General features: G+C 51.8%; 1 long non-coding RNA gene across 1 annotated transcript in view; it reads right to left on the bottom strand.

Moving 5' to 3' along the window:
- Positions 1-18,716, bottom strand: part of LOC144893023 (uncharacterized) — a 58,682-nt gene continuing 39,966 nt past the window's right edge. The window contains exon 2 of the long non-coding RNA XR_013624185.1: positions 1-169. This is a non-coding gene — a long non-coding RNA (uncharacterized LOC144893023). The remainder of the gene's footprint in view (positions 170-18,716) is intronic.

Raw genomic sequence — 18,716 nt, 5'->3', positions numbered from 1 at the left:
TTGTTTTGTTGTGTTTATTATGAACAGTGGTGACTGTGCACCGAGTGGTGCTTTTGGTGCTTTGTGGTGCTTTTGGTGCTTTTGGGTGCTTTGGTGGTATTGGTACTGGTGCATCGATGCAATGCGTGCTGTCTCCTCCCTCCCAACAGGAATTTCTTTTTCTTGTTCCCTAAAAAGAAAAAAAACACAGGTCCTGGGTTGCGTTGTCAATAAGAAATAACGTCACTGTAAATAATGCTCCCCACCGTAAATGTATAGTTTGAGAACAATTCCGTAATTCGGTTAGCTGTGGGCTTGAGTCTGTTAGACAGGGTGCAATGCAATAGGGGGACATACTTATTTGTGTTTTAAAATCGTCACACTCAGGGTCAGGTTAAAAGTAGAGGGAACTACACCTACGTGTCACACTAAATGAAAGTTGTAGGCCCGGGAACGGCCCTGAAGAAAGGAGGGTGCAGTGTAACGAATTTGGAAAGTGTAAAGAATGTGAGAACTGGTTTGCTGTGTTTTAACTGGCCCTCGTAGAGTAAATAAGATCGAAAGACGTCCCCCTAGTTAATTCCATGAACCTACAGACAGGCCACGATATATCTTTTTAAATAGCTTATTTCCTTATTCTATGTAGGCTAGGGTGCCGGCTTAGGATCCTAGGATCTTAGGATCCTGGGTTCGAATCTCAGTCGATCGCTGAATTAACGCCAGGGGGGTTGACTCAGCCTGTCATCCTTCCGAGGTCGGCTAATTGAGTACCAGTTCACTGGTAATTCCCTGCTTGTCGTTAAAGGCGGCAAAAAGGGTTGGCGTCAGGAAGGGCATCCGGCCGTAAAACATTGCTTCAAAAAGGGGACCGAAAAACAACAACAACCACAGTTCCCGAAAAAGGCCAACCCCCGCTTGCGGGGAAAAATGGCCTCTAAAGGTGTTTTTTTTAATTTTTTTATGTAGGCTAAATATGTGTTTCCCACTAGATTGTCTCTGCATTGCATCAAACGAAATAAGCGTAGGCCCCTCCGATGATCCATGGCAGCTCAAGTGCCAGGGATTCCCCCACTTGAGCTTTGACAGCAACCGTTTATTGCAGTACTGAACTGTTGTGCAACGTGATGGCGCATTACCTGCAGCTGCTGACCGGTTTTCGACATTTGCGGCCATTACGAACAAGGGGAGTGGCTAGAGAAGACGGGTCGCCCCCCTCGTCATAGGGGGGAGGAGTAAGTCGGCCCCGCTCATCCAACCCAGAACAAGGGGTTTGGCTAAGAGAGGGCGGAGCGGGAACCCCCGAGAAAGTGCGCGAAGGTTCGGTGAGAAACCAATATAAACCGCCGCGGGACGCACTCCGTCCTCTTGCTCTGACCCCGTCCTCTTGCTCTGACCCCGTCCTCTTGCTTGCTGTCGCTCTTTGGTGCTGGGGAGAAGGAAGACGCCTGAACGAGCAGGTGTGACCGAGCCTGCGAGCCATCGTGCGACCAGCTGCGCTGCAGTTAAGAGGACGCAGGCCACAAAAAGGGCGCGCCAGGCAGCAATACACGTGGAAGCTGAACCTCCCTTGCCTCTCAATAGCCATCCATCCTCAAGCCATACCTGCCTGCAATTTCCCCCGTGTAAGTGTGAACGTCGTCTGTCTTGAATGTTGTCCTGGGGTTTATAAGTAAACTGCATAGATAAGCTAACTATTCACTGTGTGACTGCTCCTTCCATCCATTGCTTGTAAATAACTTGATCGCTCCTTCTTTTTGCTTGTGTGTATAATAAATCATGTTATTCCTCCGTACTCTGTCTTCTTCTCTCTTCCTTCTCTTTCAGTCGCTTTAGAGGTTTCCAAATTGAATACCTGTGGCGCGATTTGGTCAACGTTTGGGGGAGTCGGGCCAATCGGGGGATCCTGTAACGGTCGCGGTTGACCATCCGCTCGGCCCAAAGTAACATCTTGTCCGCGACCCGTAACAATATATATATATATATATATATATATATATATATATATATATATATATATATATATATATATATATATATATTGTTGCGGATATGAGGACTGTATTTTTTTTGATTGTGTGCTTTATTATTATTATTATTGTTTATTCTGCGCCCCCCTGCCTCCGGAGCTGTGTAAAGGTGAAAGGGCATCCCATAATTAGTCCACAAGCATACACGTCAGCCAATAATAGAATACCCCTGTTCGATAGTTATATCTTATTCTGTGTTTTAGGGTAAGGCTGTGTCTCCCATTAATTGAAGTACTCCATTGCACCAGTGAAAGAGAATAGATCCCCTTTCATTCCCATCCCCAAAATCTCCATTTCCTTTCACATCCCCTTTCGTCATTGCCAAGCCTCGATTGCCAATTACCTCCCCTCCAAAACCACCATTGAACATGTGCTTGGGTCGGGGAAGAGGGGCGTGCCCGCCCGTCGTCATCAAGGGCGGAGCCAGAGGGTCGCGTGACCAACCAGGGCCGAGGTGAGCACACGGATGGGCGTGTCCTGAAGGCCGGCGGCTTGATCGCCGGAGGCGCTATAAAGGCGCGCGCGCAAGAAGCGTGGGAGAGTCGGTGGTGAGGAGTCGGTGGTGAGTGGTCGGTGGTGAGGAGTGAGTGGACCAAGAGAGAGAAAGAGTGGTTGGACCAAGAAAGAGAAAGAGTGGTTGGACCAAGAGAGAAAGAGTGGTTGGACAGGGAGACGTGCAAGAGTGTTGTGGAGTTGAGGGTTTGGACCAGACGAGTCAGACGAGTCCTGGAAAAGCAGCGGCGGCCACAGCAGCAACAACACCCAACAGCCGCTTGGGGCCTGGACGGCGGTTTTGAGCAGGGCCGCGAAGGAACGGCGGCTGCTATACGCGCCAATCGTGCTGCACAATACAGCTCCAAGCCATCCTCTCCTTCCAGCCAACTCCTGTCATCATTCCCCGTGTGAGTCTGTCTTTTGTTTGTTCTGTCCCGGGGTTAATTAAGACTGTAGGTAAGCTAGTATTTGCACTGTGTCACCTGCGTCTTATGTGTTGTAAATAAACGTGACTGCTTTCTTTTTGCTTGTGTGTATAATAAATCCAATTACTCTTCTGTCCGTCTTCTCGTCTTATTCCTTTTCCTCTTTGCATTTCGTCGTTTTAGTCTTTTCCCAGATTGGGCAGCTGCGGTGCGATACGGCCAAAGTTCTGGGTGAATCGGGTGAGTCGGGGAACAACTGTTCGGTCGCGGAGCCTTCGCTCGGCAAACAACATCCTAAACCGCGATCAGTAACAATTGGTGTCGGGAAGTGGGATTGGACCCGAAGCGCGCTTCACGCGCTCGAAATTATTAACGGTGAAATTTGTTTTGTTTTACAAAAACCCGAATTTTGAAATCGCGCCATGGCTGGTCAAGGCGATCGGATGCCGGTGGGTGAGCTAGAGGAGGGGTTAGGAGTAACCCAGGATCAAATGGAGGGGAGCAATGAGGAGGCGGTTGAGGGGGTATCAGACGCACAAGATGGCATCCTCGCGCACATGGTTGTTGCGGCACCAAATTTAGCCACGCCCATGGTCGCGGCAGCCGAGCCAGAGATGCCAGAGTACATGCGAGTCTTTATGATTGAAATGATGGCAAAAATGGAAGTAATGACGAACGGAATGAGGGCCGATAGAGAGGCAAGGGAGCAGAGGGACAGAGACCGCATGGTGGGCGAGGGGGTCCCAGGGGTGCACAAGGAGGTAACGCGGGTCGAAAAGCGCTGGTTGAGCGAAGCGGAGAAAAGCACGGGTACAATGACGGGGGTAGAAATCGCGACACGGGGTTTGGAAAAGCCGGCGACCGGTGAGGTAGAGGGGATTTTATTAAAGCCAACGGTCGTCGAGGTGAATAAAGAAAAAGCAGGGCTGGGAATTAAAATTGAAGAGATGACGGAGGTAGCCCGGGAATTGCAGGGAGAAATGGAATATGTACAAGGTCCCTGCTCAAATCATGATGATGTACTCACTAATCCAAATGGAAGTTTGCAGGTTTTGGTGCAGGAAGGAAGAAGAACCCCGAAGGTGAGACGTGCTGTGTATTGTGCGGGGAGATTTTGTAAGACTAAGAGGATGTTTGGCGACAAAAGAATTTTCGCGCGCTTGGGATCGAGGAGGCATCCGGGCGTTGGTGAAGGGTCCCGTGTGAGTGGAAATGGCACGCGTGGGAGGAAAAAGTGTGCGTCGGCGAGTGGGTGTGTTATAAAGTGTGGGAGTGAAACCGAGTGCGAGCGAGAATGCACGTCGGGGTGTACGGAGTGTACGTGCGAGGGTGAGAGTGACACGAGGAGTGAGTTGGTGGTGGAGCGGGTGCGAGAATGCACGCTTGGAATGGTTGAGGGTGTGCGAGGAAGCACACCAGAGTTGGTCATGGCGCGAGTGTGGGAGAGCCCATCTGAGCGCGTTAGTGGGTGGATGCCAGAGTGCACGCCCATGGTGAGTGTTACGGAGGACGTAACGGAGGAGAGGTGTGGACCGAGGTGTGCGCAAGAGTGTGCGCGAGAGGTGTGGTGTGTAACAGGGAGAGCGTTGGTGGAATGTACGGACGGCGTTGGAACGCCGGGTTTTGTGAGGGTGAAAGGGGTAGCATATGCGTGTGAGCATGCAGGTGAAGCATCGACGGTAACCGGGTTAGCGGTTAGGGCGACGGATAGCCGATGCGAGCGCTCGGTGCGTGGAGCCCTTTGTTGGATGCGAGGCCCGGCGCGGGTCGATGCTGCGTCGCTTCTCTTCGAAGCGTCGTTGCCGATTCGGGCTTGGCCCCGCCCCGCACGGTCGAGTCCGGGCTTTGTCGGGCGAGGCGACCGGTCCGGTTCAAGGGCGAGTGGGAGGAGGCGGAATAGTGCCCCCTCGTGGGGACGGGGTTCCGACCGGGGGAGATTGAGCCATCGGGCCCGGGACCGCAAGGTGCCGCGCCGAGATGGTGCGTGGAACCTCGGTCCAACCAAACCACCTCCTTTGAACCGAAAGCCGGACGGATTCAACCTGCAGGCGACCAAACCACCCGAATTCATTGCTCGGCTTTACGAACTGAGTTTAATGATGTCATGACGCACCGAGGCTAGGATATAGCGGACTGTGATGATGACGGTAGTGATTTGATACGAAATTTATAATAGTGAGTAGAATTGGCAGTAAATGAAATTTTTTTGAATTGGTTGGAATTTGGACGAGCAAAATTGATAGTAGGACCTCCCCGATGTGGTGGCATGGCAACTTTGTCATCCCTCACAGGGGGGGGCAAAGGAGCACTAGGTTTATGGGGTTGATGGCAGTGAAAACTAGCCCGGGTGGGTTAGGATATTGTGTGTAGGGATCTAGAAGAGATTGACATTAGGTAACGTTAAGGTTTAGTTAGTGACTGATACCTGTAGTGGGGACGCAGGTAGATTAGTATGGATGATAATGACGTGGGAACGCAATAGTTTAAAGGGACGACTGGGAAGCGCAAGTTTCAGAGGGGAGTAGTTAGCTGAGATGATGCCGTGTGTTTGAGGATTGAACAGGTGGGATTGAACAGGTGTGATTGCACAGGTGTGCAACTGAACAGGTGTGTGGAGCAGTGTATGAGTGAGTGAAGGTGAGGTGTGTTGTGTTGACCAAATGGTCCAGGAAGAGGAGGAGGGTGCAGGTGGCACCAGGTGATTGCACAGGTGTGCAACAACAGGTGTATGTGGCTGTGTGGAATAAATGGTAGTGTGGAATATCTGGAGTATTGGAATGGATGGTCGTGGAGTGAGTATGGTGGAAATTGTGGAGTGGAGTGGATGGTGCGAAGGTGTGAATGGGGGAAGAGTGGACCCCCATCACGGATACCCGGGGCGGGTAGTGTAAGTGTTAGGTAGAGGGTACAGGTAAATTGTGGTTGGATATTGGCATCTGTGGTGCGGGTGAAAGAATGGTCTTTGGATGGGTGCATTAGTGTTGTGGAAATGGCTGGGCGTGTAGCCTGTTAGTGTGTGTAGTTGGTTTGGGCACTCCACCACTGTGAGGATGTCGGCCAGGTGAGGCCGCAGGTGGGCTCTGGGGTCGGTAGTAGTTGTTGTGGATGGGGCCCGAGGATCCGGAGGACGGACCCGGGTAGCCCAGTGCCAGAGCGCACCAAGGGGTGACAGAACCAGGAGGGGTCTTCCCCAGTTAGTTAGGTTAGGGTGAGGAGCTAGGTAAGCTCGGGTGGCAACTACAGTGGTGGAGGTGTGCAGGTGGGTAGACCTGCTGGGAGAGCTACACGTCACAGCCCAGAAATTGTGCAAGGGCACCGGGAGATGAATCGGGGGAGTGAGACCCCAAATTGAGAAGCACCACAGTTTGGTCAATGGGAATTGGTTTTTAGAACCCATAGTGTAAGTTGGCCAATGGATTGGCGGGGAAAGACCCCGGGTAGTGTAAAGTGTGTTAATGTCATTTAGAAAGTAGTTAGGATGAAGTCGCCTCGCACCATCTGCATCCACTCACCTGAGGTGACAGGTACTCCACACCATGCCATGTTTTGATTATTTTTTATGATGCAAATGTTTGGATTGTGAGACGCATCATGACCTGGGTGTGACATTGTGCTTTGTGTTCCATCTCTTCCTCCTTATGAGGATTGATGATGAATTGATAATGGCAAATTTTGGCTAGAGGGATTGTGGAGACGAATTTGGTGTAGAGGAAATAATGGGGAGACGAGACATTAGCGACGAATTTGTAAATGTGTAGATTTTGTAAATATGGGGTAAGGGCAAGGGTAGTGTAGGTGACAGGGGGGGGTGACGTACGGTAGGGACGAGCTTTCTCATTTCGCTCTCCGTACGCATTTCGCCTTGCATTGCCTTATTGATGTGTACCCTTGTGACCTTACCCTTCGCTCATTTGTCCCTTTTGTCTCCCACATGACCTGTGCACCATTGGGCGCCGAGGGGAGCGTGCGTGGGTCGGCCATTGTGCGCCCGAAATTCCCAGAACCAGCTGTCTGCATCGATGCACCACATTATGGACCACATGCCTGTGGCCGAGCACCACTGATGGACCCCATGGGTTGGGGCATGGCCCCTCTGCTGGAACCGGCCATGAGGGCCCGAAATCTTGCTGGCGGACCTTGGCCACAGGGCACCGATGCCACACAGGTGAAGCACACGTAGTCGGCCCTGTGGGCCATAAATAAAATAAAATAAAAAGGACACATTGGGCACACTTTATTGCAAATAGGCCGCCAGTAAGAAAATGAAAGAATGACAACAACTGGAAAACAAATAATAATAACCAGCAGAGGGAGCCAAAGAGCAAGAGATCACCTGCAGGGTTAGGGGTTGTTGATTTTATTTTTATTGAACATGCATTGAACACTGATGAACTATGGTGACTGCACCGATTGGTGCTTGAGGGTGCTTGTATTGGTGCGTTTTTGGGTGCTTTCATGGTGCGTCGATGCAGAGCAGACTGTCTCCCCCCCAGAAAGAACAATCACAGGTCCTGGGTTAGCCTTGTAAATAAAAATAGCGTCATTGTAAATAATGCTCCCCACCGTCAGTGTGTAGTTTGAAGACCATTCCGCAATTCGGTTAACTGTGGGCGTAAGTCTGTTAGGCAGGGTGCAATGGAGCAGCGGGACACATTTATTTATGTTTTAAAACTGTCACACTCAGGGTCAGGTTAAAAGTAGAGGGAACTACACCTACGTGTCACACTAAATAAAAGTTGTAGGCCCGGGACGTGCCTAAGAGGAGGAGGGTGCAGTGTTGCGGATATGAGGACTGTATTTTTTTTGATTGTGTGCTTTATTATTATTATTATTGTTTATTCTGCGCCCCCCTGCCTCCGGAGCTGTGTAAAGGTGAAAGGGCATCCCATAATTAGTCCACAAGCATACACGTCAGCCAATAATAGAATACCCCTGTTCGATAGTTATATCTTATTCTGTGTTTTAGGGTAGGGCTGTGTCTCCCATTAATTGAAGTACTCCATTGCACCAGTGAAAGAGAATAGATCCCCTTTCATTCCCATCCCCAAAATCTCCATTTCCTTTCACATCCCCTTTCGTCATTGCCAAGCCTCGATTGCCAATTACCTCCCCTCCAAAACCACCATTGAACATGTGCTCGGGTCGGGGAAGAGGGGCGTGCCCGCCCGTCGTCATCAAGGGCGGAGCCAGAGGGTCGCGTGACCAACCAGGGCCGAGGTGAGCACACCGATGGGCGTGTCCTGAAGGCCGGCGGCTTGATCGCCGGAGGCGCTATAAAGGCGCGCACGCAAGAAGCGTGAGAGAGTCGGTGGTGAGGAGTCGGTGGTGAGTGGTCGGTGGTGAGGAGTGAGTGGACCAAGAGAGAGAAAGAGTGGTTGGACCCAGAAAGAGAAAGAGTGGTTGGACCAAGAGAGAAAGAGTGGTTGGACAGGGAGACGTGCAAGAGTGTTGTGGAGTTGAGGGTTTGGACCAGACGAGTCAGACGAGTCCTGGAAAAGCAGCGGCGGCCACAGCAGCAACAACACCCAACAGCCGCTTGGGGCCTGGACGGCGGTTTTGAGCAGGGCCGCGAAGGAACGGCGGCTGCTATACGCGCCAATCGTGCTGCACAATACAGCTCCAAGCCATCCTCTCCTTCCAGCCAACTCCTGTCATCATTCCCCGTGTGAGTCTGTCTTTTGTTTGTTCTGTCCCGGGGTTAATTAAGACTGTAGGTAAGCTAGTATTTGCACTGTGTCACCTGCGTCTTATGTGTTGTAAATAAACGTGACTGCTTTCTTTTTGCTTTTGTGTATAATAAATCCAATTACTCTTCTGTCCGTCTTCTCGTCTTATTCCTTTTCCTCTTTGCATTTCGTCGTTTTAGTCTTTTCCCAGATTGGGCAGCTGCGGTGCGATACGGCCAAAGTTCTGGGTGAATCGGGTGAGTCGGGGAACAACTGTTCGGTCGCGGAGCCTTCGCTCGGCAAACAACATCCTAAACCGCGATCAGTAACAATTGGTGTCGGGAAGTGGGATTGGACCCGAAGCGCGCTTCACGCGCTCGAAATTATTAACGGTGAAATTTGTTTTGTTTTACAAAAACCCGAATTTTGAAATCGCGCCATGGCTGGTCAAGGCGATCGGATGCCGGTGGGTGAGCTAGAGGAGGGGTTAGGAGTAACCCAGGATCAAATGGAGGGGAGCAATGAGGAGGCGGTTGAGGGGGTATCAGACGCACAAGATGGCATCCTCGCGCACATGGTTGTTGCGGCACCAAATTTAGCCACGCCCATGGTCGCGGCAGCCGAGCCAGAGATGCCAGAGTACATGCGAGTCTTTATGATTGAAATGATGGCAAAAATGGAAGTAATGACGAACGGAATGAGGGCCGATAGAGAGGCAAGGGAGCAGAGGGACAGAGACCGCATGGTGGGCGAGGGGGTCCCAGGGGTGCACAAGGAGGTAACGCGGGTCGAAAAGCGCTGGTTGAGCGAAGCGGAGAAAAGCACGGGTACAATGACGGGGGTAGAAATCGCGACACGGGGTTTGGAAAAGCCGGCGACCGGTGAGGTAGAGGGGATTTTATTAAAGCCAACGGTCGTCGAGGTGAATAAAGAAAAAGCAGGGCTGGGAATTAAAATTGAAGAGATGACGGAGGTAGCCCGGGAATTGCAGGGAGAAATGGAATATGTACAAGGTCCCTGCTCAAATCATGATGATGTACTCACTAATCCAAATGGAAGTTTGCAGGTTTTGGTGCAGGAAGGAAGAAGAACCCCGAAGGTGAGACGTGCTGTGTATTGTGCGGGGAGATTTTGTAAGACTAAGAGGATGTTTGGCGACAAAAGAATTTTCGCGCGCTTGGGATCGAGGAGGCATCCGGGCGTTGGTGAAGGGTCCCGTGTGAGTGGAAATGGCACGCGTGGGAGGAAAAAGTGTGCGTCGGCGAGTGGGTGTGTTATAAAGTGTGGGAGTGAAACCGAGTGCGAGCGAGAATGCACGTCGGGGTGTACGGAGTGTACGTGCGAGGGTGAGAGTGACACGAGGAGTGAGTTGGTGGTGGAGCGGGTGCGAGAATGCACGCTTGGAATGGTTGAGGGTGTGCGAGGAAGCACACCAGAGTTGGTCATGGCGCGAGTGTGGGAGAGCCCATCTGAGCGCGTTAGTGGGTGGATGCCAGAGTGCACGCCCATGGTGAGTGTTACGGAGGACGTAACGGAGGAGAGGTGTGGACCGAGGTGTGCGCAAGAGTGTGCGCGAGAGGTGTGGTGTGTAACAGGGAGAGCGTTGGTGGAATGTACGGACGGCGTTGGAACGCCGGGTTTTGTGAGGGTGAAAGGGGTAGCATATGCGTGTGAGCATGCAGGTGAAGCATCGACGGTAACCGGGTTAGCGGTTAGGGCGACGGATAGCCGATGCGAGCGCTCGGTGCGTGGAGCCCTTTGTTGGATGCGAGGCCCGGCGCGGGTCGATGCTGCGTCGCTTCTCTTCGAAGCGTCGTTGCCGATTCGGGCTTGGCCCCGCCCCGCACGGTCGAGTCCGGGCTTTGTCGGGCGAGGCGACCGGTCCGGTTCAAGGGCGAGTGGGAGGAGGCGGAATAGTGCCCCCTCGTGGGGACGGGGTTCCGACCGGGGGAGATTGAGCCATCGGGCCCGGGACCGCAAGGTGCCGCGCCGAGATGGTGCGTGGAACCTCGGTCCAACCAAACCACCTCCTTTGAACCGAAAGCCGGACGGATTCAACCTGCAGGCGACCAAACCACCCAAATTCATTGCTCGGCTTTACGAACTGAGTTTAATGATGTCATGACGCACCGAGGCTAGGATATAGCGGACTGTGATGATGACGGTAGTGATTTGATACGAAATTTATAATAGTGAGTAGAATTGGCAGTAAATGAAATTTTTTTGAATTGGTTGGAATTTGGACGAGCAAAATTGATAGTAGGACCTCCCCGATGTGGTGGCATGGCAACTTTGTCATCCCTCACAGGGGGGGGCAAAGGAGCACTAGGTTTATGGGGTTGATGGCAGTGAAAACTAGCCCGGGTGGGTTAGGATATTGTGTGTAGGGATCTAGAAGAGATTGACATTAGGTAACGTTAAGGTTTAGTTAGTGACTGATACCTGTAGTGGGGACGCAGGTAGATTAGTATGGATGATAATGACGTGGGAACGCAATAGTTTAAAGGGACGACTGGGAAGCGCAAGTTTCAGAGGGGAGTAGTTAGCTGAGATGATGCCGTGTGTTTGAGGATTGAACAGGTGGGATTGAACAGGTGTGATTGCACAGGTGTGCAACTGAACAGGTGTGTGGAGCAGTGTATGAGTGAGTGAAGGTGAGGTGTGTTGTGTTGACCAAATGGTCCAGGAAGAGGAGGAGGGTGCAGGTGGCACCAGGTGATTGCACAGGTGTGCAACAACAGGTGTATGTGGCTGTGTGGAATAAATGGTAGTGTGGAATATCTGGAGTATTGGAATGGATGGTCGTGGAGTGAGTATGGTGGAAATTGTGGAGTGGAGTGGATGGTGCGAAGGTGTGAATGGGGGAAGAGTGGACCCCCATCACGGATACCCGGGGCGGGTAGTGTAAGTGTTAGGTAGAGGGTACAGGTAAATTGTGGTTGGATATTGGCATCTGTGGTGCGGGTGAAAGAATGGTCTTTGGATGGGTGCATTAGTGTTGTGGAAATGGCTGGGCGTGTAGCCTGTTAGTGTGTGTAGTTGGTTTGGGCACTCCACCACTGTGAGGATGTCGGCCAGGTGAGGCCGCAGGTGGGCTCTGGGGTCGGTAGTAGTTGTTGTGGATGGGGCCCGAGGATCCGGAGGACGGACCCGGGTAGCCCAGTGCCAGAGCGCACCAAGGGGTGACAGAACCAGGAGGGGTCTTCCCCAGTTAGTTAGGTTAGGGTGAGGAGCTAGGTAAGCTCGGGTGGCAACTACAGTGGTGGAGGTGTGCAGGTGGGTAGACCTGCTGGGAGAGCTACACGTCACAGCCCAGAAATTGTGCAAGGGCACCGGGAGATGAATCGGGGGAGTGAGACCCCAAATTGAGAAGCACCACAGTTTGGTCAATGGGAATTGGTTTTTAGAACCCATAGTGTAAGTTGGCCAATGGATTGGCGGGGAAAGACCCCGGGTAGTGTAAAGTGTGTTAATGTCATTTAGAAAGTAGTTAGGATGAAGTCGCCTCGCACCATCTGCATCCACTCACCTGAGGTGACAGGTACTCCACACCATGCCATGTTTTGATTATTTTTTATGATGCAAATGTTTGGATTGTGAGACGCATCATGACCTGGGTGTGACATTGTGCTTTGTGTTCCATCTCTTCCTCCTTATGAGGATTGATGATGAATTGCTAATGGCAAATTTTGGCTAGAGGGATTGTGGAGACGAATTTGGTGTAGAGGAAATAATGGGGAGACGAGACATTAGCGACGAATTTGTAAATGTGTAGATTTTGTAAATATGGGGTAAGGGCAAGGGTAGTGTAGGTGACAGGGGGGGGGTGACGTACGGTAGGGACGAGCTTTCTCATTTCGCTCTCCGTACGCATTTCGCCTTGCATTGCCTTATTGATGTGTACCCTTGTGACCTTACCCTTCGCTCATTTGTCCCTTTTGTCTCCCACATGACCTGTGCGCCATTGGGCGCCGAGGGGAGCGTGCGTGGGTCGGCCATTGTGCGCCCGAAATTCCCAGAACCAGCTGTCTGCATCGATGCACCACATTATGGACCACATGCCTGTGGCCGAGCACCACTGATGGACCCCATGGGTTGGGGCATGGCCCCTCTGCTGGAACCGGCCATGAGGGCCCGAAATCTTGCTGGCGGACCTTGGCCACAGGGCACCGATGCCACACAGGTGAAGCACACGTAGTCGGCCCTGTGGGCCATAAATAAAATAAAATAAAAAGGACACATTGGGCACACTTTATTGCAAATAGGCCGCCAGTAAGAAAATGAAAGAATGACAACAACTGGAAAACAAATAATAATAACCAGCAGAGGGAGCCAAAGAGCAAGAGATCACCTGCAGGGTTAGGGGTTGTTGATTTTATTTTTATTGAACATGCATTGAACACTGATGAACTATGGTGACTGCACCGATTGGTGCTTGAGGGTGCTTGTATTGGTGCGTTTTTGGGTGCTTTCATGGTGCGTCGATGCAGAGCAGACTGTCTCCCCCCCAGAAAGAACAATCACAGGTCCTGGGTTAGCCTTGTAAATAAAAATAGCGTCATTGTAAATAATGCTCCCCACCGTCAGTGTGTAGTTTGAAGACCATTCCGCAATTCGGTTAACTGTGGGCGTAAGTCTGTTAGGCAGGGTGCAATGGAGCAGCGGGACACATTTATTTATGTTTTAAAACTGTCACACTCAGGGTCAGGTTAAAAGTAGAGGGAACTACACCTACGTGTCACACTAAATAAAAGTTGTAGGCCCGGGACGTGCCTAAGAGGAGGAGGGTGCAGTGTTGCGGATATGAGGACTGTATTTTTTTTGATTGTGTGCTTTATTATTATTATTATTGTTTATTCTGCGCCCCCCTGCCTCCGGAGCTGTGTAAAGGTGAAAGGGCATCCCATAATTAGTCCACAAGCATACACGTCAGCCAATAATAGAATACCCCTGTTCGATAGTTATATCTTATTCTGTGTTTTAGGGTAGGGCTGTGTCTCCCATTAATTGAAGTACTCCATTGCACCAGTGAAAGAGAATAGATCCCCTTTCATTCCCATCCCCAAAATCTCCATTTCCTTTCACATCCCCTTTCGTCATTGCCAAGCCTCGATTGCCAATTACCTCCCCTCCAAAACCACCATTGAACATGTGCTCGGGTCGGGGAAGAGGGGCGTGCCCGCCCGTCGTCATCAAGGGCGGAGCCAGAGGGTCGCGTGACCAACCAGGGCCGAGGTGAGCACACCGATGGGCGTGTCCTGAAGGCCGGCGGCTTGATCGCCGGAGGCGCTATAAAGGCGCGCACGCAAGAAGCGTGGGAGAGTCGGTGGTGAGGAGTCGGTGGTGAGTGGTCGGTGGTGAGGAGTGAGTGGACCAAGAGAGAGAAAGAGTGGTTGGACCAAGAAAGAGAAAGAGTGGTTGGACCAAGAGAGAAAGAGTGGTTGGACAGGGAGACGTGCAAGAGTGTTGTGGAGTTGAGGGTTTGGACCAGACGAGTCAGACGAGTCCTGGAAAAGCAGCGGCGGCCACAGCAGCAACAACACCCAACAGCCGCTTGGGGCCTGGACGGCGGTTTTGAGCAGGGCCGCGAAGGAACGGCGGCTGCTATACGCGCCAATCGTGCTGCACAATACAGCTCCAAGCCATCCTCTCCTTCCAGCCAACTCCTGTCATCATTCCCCGTGTGAGTCTGTCTTTTGTTTGTTCTGTCCCGGGGTTAATTAAGACTGTAGGTAAGCTAGTATTTGCACTGTGTCACCTGCGTCTTATGTGTTGTAAATAAACGTGACTGCTTTCTTTTTGCTTGTGTGTATAATAAATCCAATTACTCTTCTGTCCGTCTTCTCGTCTTATTCCTTTTCCTCTTTGCATTTCGTCGTTTTAGTCTTTTCCCAGATTGGGCAGCTGCGGTGCGATACGGCCAAAGTTCTGGGTGAATCGGGTGAGTCGGGGAACAACTGTTCGGTCGCGGAGCCTTCGCTCGGCAAACAACATCCTAAACCGCGATCAGTAACAATTGGTGTCGGGAAGTGGGATTGGACCCGAAGCGCGCTTCACGCGCTCGAAATTATTAACGGTGAAATTTGTTTTGTTTTACAAAAACCCGAATTTTGAAATCGCGCCATGGCTGGTCAAGGCGATCGGATGCCGGTGGGTGAGCTAGAGGAGGGGTTAGGAGTAACCCAGGATCAAATGGAGGGGAGCAATGAGGAGGCGGTTGAGGGGGTATCAGACGCACAAGATGGCATCCTCGCGCACATGGTTGTTGCGGCACCAAATTTAGCCACGCCCATGGTCGCGGCAGCCGAGCCAGAGATGCCAGAGTACATGCGAGTCTTTATGATTGAAATGATGGCAAAAATGGAAGTAATGACGAACGGAATGAGGGCCGATAGAGAGGCAAGGGAGCAGAGGGACAGAGACCGCATGGTGGGCGAGGGGGTCCCAGGGGTGCACAAGGAGGTAACGCGGGTCGAAAAGCGCTGGTTGAGCGAAGCGGAGAAAAGCACGGGTACAATGACGGGGGTAGAAATCGCGACACGGGGTTTGGAAAAGCCGGCGACCGGTGAGGTAGAGGGGATTTTATTAAAGCCAACGGTCGTCGAGGTGAATAAAGAAAAAGCAGGGCTGGGAATTAAAATTGAAGAGATGACGGAGGTAGCCCGGGAATTGCAGGGAGAAATGGAATATGTACAAGGTCCCTGCTCAAATCATGATGATGTACTCACTAATCCAAATGGAAGTTTGCAGGTTTTGGTGCAGGAAGGAAGAAGAACCCCGAAGGTGAGACGTGCTGTGTATTGTGCGGGGAGATTTTGTAAGACTAAGAGGATGTTTGGCGACAAAAGAATTTTCGCGCGCTTGGGATCGAGGAGGCATCCGGGCGTTGGTGAAGGGTCCCGTGTGAGTGGAAATGGCACGCGTGGGAGGAAAAAGTGTGCGTCGGCGAGTGGGTGTGTTATAAAGTGTGGGAGTGAAACCGAGTGCGAGCGAGAATGCACGTCGGGGTGTACGGAGTGTACGTGCGAGGGTGAGAGTGACACGAGGAGTGAGTTGGTGGTGGAGCGGGTGCGAGAATGCACGCTTGGAATGGTTGAGGGTGTGCGAGGAAGCACACCAGAGTTGGTCATGGCGCGAGTGTGGGAGAGCCCATCTGAGCGCGTTAGTGGGTGGATGCCAGAGTGCACGCCCATGGTGAGTGTTACGGAGGACGTAACGGAGGAGAGGTGTGGACCGAGGTGTGCGCAAGAGTGTGCGCGAGAGGTGTGGTGTGTAACAGGGAGAGCGTTGGTGGAATGTACGGACGGCGTTGGAACGCCGGGTTTTGTGAGGGTGAAAGGGGTAGCATATGCGTGTGAGCATGCAGGTGAAGCATCGACGGTAACCGGGTTAGCGGTTAGGGCGACGGATAGCCGATGCGAGCGCTCGGTGCGTGGAGCCCTTTGTTGGATGCGAGGCCCGGCGCGGGTCGATGCTGCGTCGCTTCTCTTCGAAGCGTCGTTGCCGATTCGGGCTTGGCCCCGCCCCGCACGGTCGAGTCCGGGCTTTGTCGGGCGAGGCGACCGGTCCGGTTCAAGGGCGAGTGGGAGGAGGCGGAATAGTGCCCCCTCGTGGGGACGGGGTTCCGACCGGGGGAGATTGAGCCATCGGGCCCGGGACCGCAAGGTGCCGCGCCGAGATGGTGCGTGGAACCTCGGTCCAACCAAACCACCTCCTTTGAACCGAAAGCCGGACGGATTCAACCTGCAGGCGACCAAACCACCCAAATTCATTGCTCGGCTTTACGAACTGAGTTTAATGATGTCATGACGCACCGAGGCTAGGATATAGCGGACTGTGATGATGACGGTAGTGATTTGATACGAAATTTATAATAGTGAGTAGAATTGGCAGTAAATGAAATTTTTTTGAATTGGTTGGAATTTGGACGAGCAAAATTGATAGTAGGACCTCCCCGATGTGGTGGCATGGCAACTTTGTCATCCCTCACAGGGGGGGGCAAAGGAGCACTAGGTTTATGGGGTTGATGGCAGTGAAAACTAGCCCGGGTGGGTTAGGATATTGTGTGTAGGGATCTAGAAGAGATTGACATTAGGTAACGTTAAGGTTTAGTTAGTGACTGATACCTGTAGTGGGGACGCAGGTAGATTAGTATGGATGATAATGACGTGGGAACGCAATAGTTTAAAGGGACGACTGGGAAGCGCAAGTTTCAGAGGGGAGTAGTTAGCTGAGATGATGCCGTGTGTTTGAGGATTGAACAGGTGGGATTGAACAGGTGTGATTGCACAGGTGTGCAACTGAACAGGTGTGTGGAGCAGTGTATGAGTGAGTGAAGGTGAGGTGTGTTGTGTTGACCAAATGGTCCAGGAAGAGGAGGAGGGTGCAGGTGGCACCAGGTGATTGCACAGGTGTGCAACAACAGGTGTATGTGGCTGTGTGGAATAAATGGTAGTGTGGAATATCTGGAGTATTGGAATGGATGGTCGTGGAGTGAGTATGGTGGAAATTGTGGAGTGGAGTGGATGGTGCGAAGGTGTGAATGGGGGAAGAGTGGACCCCCATCACGGATACCCGGGGCGGGTAGTGTAAGTGTTAGGTAGAGGGTACAGGTAAATTGTGGTTGGATATTGGCATCTGTGGTGCGGGTGAAAGAATGGTCTTTGGATGGGTGCATTAGTGTTGTGGAAATGGCTGGGCGTGTAGCCTGTTAGTGTGTGTAGTTGGTTTGGGCACTCCACCACTGTGAGGATGTCGGCCAGGTGAGGCCGCAGGTGGGCTCTGGGGTCGGTAGTAGTTGTTGTGGATGGGGCCCGAGGATCCGGAGGACGGACCCGGGTAGCCCAGTGCCAGAGCGCACCAAGGGGTGACAGAACCAGGAGGGGTCTTCCCCAGTTAGTTAGGTTAGGGTGAGGAGCTAGGTAAGCTCGGGTGGCAACTACAGTGGTGGAGGTGTGCAGGTGGGTAGACCTGCTGGGAGAGCTACACGTCACAGCCCAGAAATTGTGCAAGGGCACCGGGAGATGAATCGGGGGAGTGAGACCCCAAATTGAGAAGCACCACAGTTTGGTCAATGGGAATTGGTTTTTAGAACCCATAGTGTAAGTTGGCCAATGGATTGGCGGGGAAAGACCCCGGGTAGTGTAAAGTGTGTTAATGTCATTTAGAAAGTAGTTAGGATGAAGTCGCCTCGCACCATCTGCATCCACTCACCTGAGGTGACAGGTACTCCACACCATGCCATGTTTTGATTATTTTTTATGATGCAAATGTTTGGATTGTGAGACGCATCATGACCTGGGTGTGACATTGTGCTTTGTGTTCCATCTCTTCCTCCTTATGAGGATTGATGATGAATTGCTAATGGCAAATTTTGGCTAGAGGGATTGTGGAGACGAATTTGGTGTAGAGGAAATAATGGGGAGACGAGACATTAGCGACGAATTTGTAAATGTGTAGATTTTGTAAATATGGGGTAAGGGCAAGGGTAGTGTAGGTGACAGGGGGGGGGTGACGTACGGTAGGGACGAGCTTTCTCATTTCGCTCTCCGTACGCATTTCGCCTTGCATTGCCTTATTGATGTGTACCCTTGTGACCTTACCCTTCGCTCATTTGTCCCTTTTGTCTCCCACATGACCTGTGCGCCATTGGGCGCCGAGGGGAGCGTGCGTGGGTCGGCCATTGTGCGCCCGAAATTCCCAGAACCAGCTGTCTGCATCGATGCACCACATTATGGACCACATGCCTGTGGCCGAGCACCACTGATGGACCCCATGGGTTGGGGCATGGCCCCTCTGCTGGAACCGGCCATGAGGGCCCGAAATCTTGCTGGCGGACCTTGGCCACAGGGCACCGATGCCACACAGGTGAAGCACACGTAGTCGGCCCTGTGGGCCATAAATAAAATAAAATAAAAAGGACACATTGGGCACACTTTATTGCAAATAGGCCGCCAGTAAGAAAATGAAAGAATGACAACAACTGGAAAACAAATAATAATAACCAGCAGAGGGAGCCAAAGAGCAAGAGATCACCTGCAGGGTTAGGGGTTGTTGATTTTATTTTTATTGAACATGCATTGAACACTGATGAACTATGGTGACTGCACCGATTGGTGCTTGAG

This window comes from Myxine glutinosa, chromosome 7 (genome assembly GCF_964187855.1).
Source record: "Myxine glutinosa chromosome 7, kmMyxGlut1.1, whole genome shotgun sequence".
NCBI lineage: Eukaryota > Metazoa > Chordata > Myxini > Myxiniformes > Myxinidae > Myxine > Myxine glutinosa.
This window is presented reverse-complemented; position numbering and strand designations above follow the sequence as displayed.